Here is a 9,640-nt window from a genome sequence, read left to right on the forward strand (position 1 = left end):
CTTTTAGACTATGTTCTACATCTATACCACAGCGTGATACATACAGACGAACTGGGTATACTTTATAACAAACATTCGCATTTACAATATTAGTAAGGTCATCAATTTTACACAGATATTTTTTACATTGTGTAATTCGGAGTGTGTAATTAATTGTTTTGAAAGTATTTATTTGTAGTGTGTAATTAATCGGCGATGTTATACCTCATACATCGTTCTAATTACGTTGAAGAGGGTGTGACGTGTGACGTCTGACGTAATATCCCATTGTTAGTGCTGACGGATCTCATCCGCGCTACTTTGAAGATAGTTTGACCTTCATTACTTAAAACAAGATTTTTTTTTATAAAACTACAATTTTACAGACTCGTATAATGTATCTGTTTTCTTAATAACGTATTCTATCGGAAGAAATGTTTTGTTTACAGAAAAGTTTCTAATATATTTTAATATTAGATTTCGCCCGCGACTCCGTCCGCCCGTTTCGAAATTTGAATTCAACAATTTAACATTAGTAGAGTCTCCTACAACAATGTTAAGAGGGGCGTGGAGTAGATACTTCGATTAAGATAAAGGTTCGTAGACTTAATTCTAGTCCTACTTTCAGCAGAGGAAAACAATTTAATTAAATACCACAGGCCGTTTACTACTACAATATTATTTTTGTATCATATCTAATTGTTATCATATCTAAATTGTATCATATTTAATTCTTTATAACAATGAAAAACTAGATCTTGAACTGTGTGCGTTAGAGAATAATTATTAAGTAATAAATAAGGCCCCAACAACTATAATATCGTAATTAAGAAGCCTCTAACTGCTTCGAACTGAAATATAACGTCCAATGTAATTTGTTATTAACTGTCGACGTTCAAACATTTTAGTTATTGTTTATTAATTATGTATAGTAGATTAAAGGATAAGAAATTAAATAATATAAAAAAATAAATCCTAAAAAATCTGTCTAGTGATTTAGTAACGCGTTCAACACAAACCTATTGTGATTTTTTAATGTGAGATACTGCCCGCGTCTCTGTCCGCTTAGAATTAAAAAAAAAACTTAAATAGTAGCCTATGTGTTCTTCCAGACTATGTTCTATATCTACGCCAAATTTCAACGAGATCCGTTCAGCGGTTCTGGAGATACTTTCAAACATAAATCCATCCAAACATTCGCATTTATAATATTAGTAAGATGAGTATTTAATTCTGTGTACGTTCGGTTGTTGATCATAAACCTTTTTATCAAAATAAATAAAACAAAATAAGTAAGATTAATGCGGTGAAAGTGAGTGGCAATATCAGTTAGGGACGCCCTAGAGGAAAATATATTTTGAATACGACGAAATTAGTTTATACAAGGTGAAAAGGGATTTTATAAACTACACCCATTCTCTTAGAACATGTAGGTAATATTTACGAGATACAAGAGAGTAGAGAAACAAAAGAAGTACTAAATTTTGATACATTATGAAATAAAGATATTTGAACCGTTGAGAGGGGCGCTACCATCGCCATTGGGTTTTTCTGAATATATATAAAACCTACTTAGACCTAAAATAGGAAATAAAAAAGAAAAAATGACTTCTAGTTAGTTAAAAATATTCATTTTTTTTTTCAAAAGGTGGCAAACGAGCGAGCGGCCATCTGAAATCGCTGAAATAGCGAAGTGACCGTTGCCCATAGACATACGCAATTGCAAATGCGTTGCCTAGATTTAATCGACGGAGGAGGGGATGCACAGAAAAAAAATATCTTCCCTTTCCATGCATCCTTTCATCCGGAAAGTCCACTTCCACTTCCCATCCTTTCCTTATAAAGAAAAGGTTGGGAAAGAGGACTAAATTAGGTCTCCGGGACCAACACTTATCAGACGAAACGCGGAATTGCTTCCACTTGACGCCTGTCTTCTGTGTGGTCGTGATATTTCACCGGGCGAGCCGGGCCAATTCGAATTCAAGCAAGCTTGTTATTGTATTTGGTGTTAATATTCGTCCAGTTCTGTTTCCAATACTGTTATTTCGTTATTCTGTAGGAGAGGAATATTTATACCATTTGCAATAAGACGATGTTCGCCGACATTCGAGATAAGGTAATTTTATTCCCAGTAATTTTAACATTACGCAGAACTGAACAATTATTCCTAGTTTCTAGTTTATTGGATTCTCAGAATCTTGTTATAAGATATTATAATAGAAAATGGCGTAACAATTTATTATTTGACTATCTAAAGGTTTGTTTTGCTTCAACTGGTTACGCTACGAATTATTTTAATCGTGTTTTCCAATTTTCCCCCATTTAGCCAATTTATCAGTAGGCCAATGGGAAACACCCATTTTTACACATTGATACTTAATAAAATAGGTAAGTTAAGGTTACTCTAATTAGATACATCATCATCATCATCTCCTTGACCTAGTCCCACTTACGTAGGGTAAGCGCACTAGGTTTCCTCCAAATCAATCTATCTGCCTTCATCATTGTCGTCACCTCCTTCTTTATCATGTCACCTTTCACGTGATTACGGATGGATTCCGGATGGATTCATTCGTCCTAGGCCTACCGGTGTACCCGTTCAATTAGATTTATCCAATATATGTATTCACTTTAAAAAAAATTGAAATGACTCACTGCATAAGATGGATTGGCGTTTCGAGCCCCATGCCGCATTCAAAGTGTTGACACGGGATATTATTCATGTTGATGCAACTGATGCTATGATTAACTGATTTTGTCTTTATACGGAGTACCGGAGTACCAGCTAGTAAGCTGTCGCCCGCGACTCCGTCCGCGTGGATATATAAAAAACTTAATTAGTGTAGCACACCCATCCATCTATCCACATCACATCCATCTAAACATTCGCATTTTTAATATTAGTAAGTTAAATACCAAGCAGCTCTTCAAGGCATAAATTCGAAAAAAAAGAATAAATAGTATCCTATGTCCGTCTCCTGGCTCTAAGCTACCTCCTCACCAATTTTCAGCCATATCAGTAAAGCTGTTCTTGAGTTATAAGTAGTGTAACTAACACCACTTTCTTTTATATATATATATATATAATTATTATTAAATATAATAATTATATATATATAAAAGAATTTATATTAAATATAAATTAAATTAATTAAAATTATTAAGCTTCTTTTATATCCAGAAAAAGAAAATGTTGCATCAGTAATTTAGTAACAGTCTTTTGTTATTTGTTGTTAATGAAAAGCAACAATGAAAGTTGGATTTTTAAAACGAGAATTCAAAAGCATCTTATTTTTTTTCAGTAGTAACAAGGATCAATTACGATTCTTCATTTAAAATAAATAGCTCTATTCAGAACTAATGAGCAATCATCAAAGCTTAATAGCTCAAATGTTAGAAAATTTTCATTTTATTTCTATTTAAAATCAGCTAGATAAAAAATCTATTCATCGGAATATTGTACTAATTAGTTCCGAGTAAATTAGCTAAATTAATTTGCGATCTGAAGAAATAATAAAACTTTATTTTAGCATAAACTAGATGGCGCTACTTACGTTTTAAAACACACTTATGAGATTCATTTTGATATGAAACTTTATATTACACAAAGACATTGTATGATGAATTTTATTTAAAATTTACACTAACTCTGATACTGAAGAGAAGAGCTTTCTATTATTAAAATCTATATATATAAAAGAAAGTGGTGTTAGTTACACTATTTATAACTCAAGAACGGCTTTACCGATATGGCTGAAAATTGGTGAGGAGGTAGCTTAGAGGCAGGAGACGGACATAAGATATTATTTATTCATTTGTTTTTCGAATTTATGCCTTGAAGTGTTTCTTTTTATTTAACTTACTAATATTTTAAATGCGAATGTTTAGATGAATGTGATGTGGATGGATGGATGGGTGGGCTACACTAATCAAATTTTCTTTATATTTGAAGGAAGAAATTATTTTTAAAAATGTTGAAATAACTATAAAACTATACGCTGCAACTTATCGTACCGTACAGCTGGTGTAGTTAAAATTTAAATTTCATGAATGCAATATCCGACTTCGCGAGACGCTCTGAAGTTAAACATTGCATATATCCTCTGAGGTAACGTAAATAAAGTTAGTTATTTTGGTTTCAGTGCTGACCGTCGAATTATTTATACCGAACTAGCTGTCGCCCGCGACTCCGTCTACGCGAATATAAAAAAAGGTTACTAAAGGGTTTTCCCGGCAATTATTCGAACTTTTCTCACCTTTTAAACCTTTCCTGGACCTCCACTAACATTCATGACCAAGATATATATATATATATATATATATATATATAAAGTTGGGCTTTCTTCTTCTTTTCAGTCATATGACGCTCATTGCTACTAGGCATAGGCCTCTCTCAAAGATCATTATGTTAGGTCCAAATAGTGGTGGGATATGTTAGGTTGGTTTTGTGGTGTACAGTACATTAAGTTATTTCCAATAAACATTTCGTAAAGTAGTAAAAGTATACCATTATACGCAAACACCATAACAGATAAAAAAACCATAAACAAATGTTGCCACATCGGCGTTGGCCAGCAATAACAAAAATCTTTTTTTTTATCATCACATAGTTTTATTCCAATTTCCCAATATGTTTATATAAAATGTTAATTTGATACAATTTAAAATAACAATTTGTAGAATAGTTTTGTTAAAGTAAAAATTAAATATCACTGTATCTTTTTTCAGTTAATATACAATGCACAGTATCATATTGAATGGAGTCACGTAGAGTCTGCAATTGGCGCAAAGACAGAACTTCTAAAACATGTCTCGAATTCTAATTAGTGTGAATAAACATTACGTCTGTGTGTACGAGTAATAAACATACAGAATAAAGTTGACTGTACGTTTATTGAACGAGAACATGTAATAAATGTATAGATTATTAAAAGATACTTAAATAAACCTAAGCAATTACTAAAAAAAGAGCGTCGGTGGCTCAGGGGTCAAGCACTTGATTTTTAATATGCAGGTCCTGGGTTCGAATCCCGCCATTTGACTATTGTCGTAAACCATAGGCACAAGCCTAGAGCTTAGTTGGAATGGTAAAAGAAATATTAGTAAATTTACAAAAAAGTCTGGTAATATTTTATAAAAAAAAAAAATCGCTATCATAAAGTACAACAAAGCTAAACATCGTAAGATAGTACTTATTTACAATCGCCATGATCAATATAATACCTCTATTATCCGGATAGTATATAAATAAAACAGTACAACATATAAAAATAAGTGCTATGCTAATTTATATTGAAACAAAATTTAATGATCGAATATTAATCTACGTTACGTATAAAAATGATTAAAAATATTTAAGCCTTGGAAAGTAGAAACACATCTCCAGAGAAATCTTGTAAAATTACTTCCTGTCGCGTGATTTATTCGCAGAACAATGTTTTGCTAAAGGGCTGTTTCCAGTCTGTTTTTTTTTTAAGTAGTATCTAAATTATATTTTTGCTTACATAAAAATCTGTATATTGTATCTGACTATAAAATAAGTTTGATTAACAAGACATAAACCATTTGGCTCTATTTTGAGGCCTGCTTTAAAATCTATACTACTTCCCAATTATTTTAATAGACTAAAAAGGAGGAGGTTCTCAATTCGTCTGTACGTTTTTTTATTTTTAGGGTTCCGTATCTCGAAATGATAAAACGGAACCCTTATAGGATGATTTTCTCATCCGTCCGTCTGTCTGTCAAAACCCTTTTATTACTTCGTAACTCTACTGGTTGTTCTATTTGAAGAGAAATTCATATAGTTTTTTTGCGCGAAACTTTCTGCCTCGCACAGCAGCGTTGTGGAATGGTCTGTCCTCGGCGGTATTTCCAAACCGCTACGACTTAGGGTCCTTCAAGAAGCGAGCTTATCACCACCTCAAAGGCCGGCAACGCATCTGCGGTTCCTCTGGTATTCCTGATGTCCATGGGTGTCGTTTAACACCTCGGTGTTCCCGCTGCTCGTTTGCCCCCTTCTGTCATAAAAAAAAAGTTACTTGAAATGGAGTTCACCTCTTGCTTCGTCTAAAAAAGACTATACTTAATAGATGTAAAAGTTGAACATTCAACTTATTTTAGCTAAAAGTTAATTTCATAAGCCTTTGCTACAGTTACGAGTATATTGCATGTAAATTTGTCGCGATTTACATTTTATGATGAAAGACACCAAGCGCTTTACAAAGGCTTTTAATCTTAACGTACTACAGAGCTCGTTTCATACAAATATTTTTATAATCTTTATCATATTACGTATAAATAAATGAAATAATCTACTAATATCTTATATATAAAATTCTCGTGTCACAATTTTCGTTCACATACTCCTACAAAACGGCTTGACCGATTCTCATGAAATTTTGTGAGCATATTGAGTAGGTCTGAGAATCGGCCAACATCTATTTTTAATCATTTAATTTTCGGGGGCGATAAATCATTTTTAGAAAATGTCATTTTATTCGTGTTTTATCAGTAATCAACTTAAGCATAAACTTAACTTTTTCTATCGGTAAGATCGAAAAATATTATTCATATTTCATAATTTTATTAGTAATTCGTAGTTAAATATAATTTCCAAAAAATACAATTAATAAAAAATATATATATTAGTACCTGGATGACCAAGCAAAGCTCGGTCATCCAGGTACTAATATCAGTAAGATATGTTTTCTACAAATGTTTTGGCAGTTGAAACCCAAAATAGGATTTTAAAATAACCTAACCAGTTACAAATTTGTTATATGGTTGGATGAGATGAAAAATAGGACACTTTCATTTTAAATTCTGGGCTGACGAAATCGCGGGTGACAGCTAGTATTATATAAAATTTGTGAATATAATCTTGTTCGTACAAACTCAAGTCTATGTTCAATATTCGACATCATCTTGACACACCTGTACAGGTAAGATTTTTGTGAATTATTCATGATGTGTCCCATTTTTACGGAGACATGTAGACGCTCATTCGTAGCGCGGATATTTTTATGAATGCATAATAGAATTCTAAAGCCCGTAATGAAATATGTTATCAATCTTTATTTGGGTTTTTGACAAAGAAATATTTGTGAATATTTTAACGAAAATTAAGATAACGCCTAAATTGTTTTCTTAAAAGAAAAAATTACCCACACATTTACAGATATCGTAGTTCTGTTCTTTGCTCTTTAATTAGTAAAAACTAAAAGTTCCAACAATTAACATAAAAATTAATATTAAAGTAAAATTATATAAAAACGACTAAACACTCACGTATGTTAATTGCGTATGTCTATGGGCAGCGGTCGCTTCGCTGTTTCAGCGATTTCAGGTGGCCGCTCGCTCGTTTGCCACCTTATGATATATATTAAAAAAGGACATTGTCGCTTCACGGACTATATCTGTCTTGTCATAATGTCTTGTTTGTCATTCTCTTTTCCTAAGTAGGTTTAATAAATTTTCTATTTGACGTAACTAACACACTATAATAGTACCCCTTTTACCGGGTCAAATAAATTGGTCAGACTGTAAGGTTTTGTTAGCTTTCATATTTTCGATCTCTGTGGGGAATAATAAATTAGTTACTTTGGCTGCTATGCGGTGGGTAACATTTTGGACTCGCTGCGTTGTATATTCTAGCTGAAAAGTAATTTCAAAACCCAGTTACATTTTTATCCAGTTAATAAAAGCGATAAATTATTTTAGTGCAAAAATAATCTTAAAATTTTCTTCCAATCTTTATATCGAAACTTTTTTTCATTAAATGGTTTGTATCTGTCACTGTATATTCCTCTGTTTTTGTTGTCTGCATACTTGATAACGCTTGAGCTTTTTAATAAAAAATAAAATAAAAGACGAGATAAAGGAATGATCAAGTCGGATTATCCTATGAAAGCTCCGGTGACTAATGATCGCGTACATCGAAAAACGAGCTTAAAGCTTCAGGTAACATACAAAACTATTACCTTTAGGAGCTTAATATAAACTAACAAATATACGATTTCAAATGGAATCTTGTGTTTTTATGTTTGTAGTTTACCTAAGTTAGAAGTAGTTTATTTCTGTAATAATAACTTTAATATACTTTTTAAAATGTACTCAAAAGTATATTAAGGGCCCGATACAAAAGGCAGTTATCTTAGAAACGGCACGCATCTTGAGAAGGTTCCAGTCTCTGCAGCCCTGACCACTGGTTGTTTGAGTCATGGGACTCCGCAGCCGGTGGTGCTCTATTTTTAAAATACTAAATTTTGTATAATTTTTTATTTTATATGAAATGTAATATATTAAGAATAAGGTTAATAAAGGAATAAGTTGAAAGAGGACTTTAATACTTTTTAAAATGTACTAAATTGTCATAAACTTAATATATTATATGTCATACTACACTTCCTTGTAAACTTAAAGGCTTCATTTTACACTCGGCGAGTGGCGAAGTGAAAGTTTTATATATTCCGATCACGTAACACATGCACTGGCTGCTGGAACATGTTCCATAAGTCGGAACATTAAGTGTAAAATGTTACTTAAATATATTAAGTATTATTTTATATAACAATTCTATAGAGACAGTTTCATTTTTAAAAGCGATAAAATTTGTCCAATTTTTCAAAGATTTATGAACGATAAATATCACTAAATAACTGTAAGGTTCTACGAAAGTATAATAATATTGTATGGTCGCGTATATCGCACCACGCGGTCCGTACGAACGACGTTAAATCGTCGACGCTAGTCTTTCAGTCAATTGACATAGTACCGACTAAACAGCGAAAACGAATTTAAAATATCTCAACTATTTAGATTTTCTCTATCAATTTCAAATTTTCAAATTGCTTTGGTGATGAAACAACAAAATATCGCTAATGCGTGCCTATGTACGAACATCTATGATATATGTATTGCGTAAGTCAGCGACTAAAATTGCCGGGTATTGAAGGATTACATATCTTTATGTAGAAAGGCCTCATTGATAATAAATACATAGTAATTGTACTCGTAATAGAAACAAAGAAAACAACATATTGTAAGCAATGATGCACTGCGCATTTTTTACTTCAAACTTGGTATTTTCAGAAATATTTCCGGAAATATACAATATTTACAGGATTAAAAATTATAAATATTTTGCAGAAATAGTATTTACTAAAGATATTTTCGAACAAAGCCGAACTGAAAGGAAGTAACCATCTGGTGTTCAAAGCATCTGGCGGACTGCAATATACTTCGACGTTCACTTTAATTACTCGCTAAAACTGGAAAAGCCGGAATTTTCTGCGTTTTGTTACTTCGAGGTTTCTCTATTAAAACTATCCTTTACGAGCTGCTTCCTAACTTTAATGGACAATTTCGTGCCGCGGAAATGGTTAAAAATATTTTACAACATCGTTATAAAGGTTTACGGTAAAGCTCTTTGTACACAATCATGCGTCGCTGACATTTTGTTCGCGTTGCCAAAGTCAGTCGCTCGCTACTTTTTTGTCAAGGTCGTCGTGAAAGTTGCTGTGATTTTCAAGATGGCGGAGCAAATTTTTTTTATATATCATAAGGTGGCAAACGAGCGAGCGGTCACCTGAAATCACTGAAATAGCGAAGTGACCGTTGCCCATAGACATACACAATTGCATATGCGTTGCCTACCTTTAAT

This window comes from Papilio xuthus, unplaced genomic scaffold, assembly GCF_000836235.2.
Source record: "Papilio xuthus unplaced genomic scaffold, Pxut_1.1 DF828142.1, whole genome shotgun sequence".
Taxonomy (NCBI): Eukaryota; Metazoa; Arthropoda; class Insecta; order Lepidoptera; family Papilionidae; genus Papilio; species Papilio xuthus.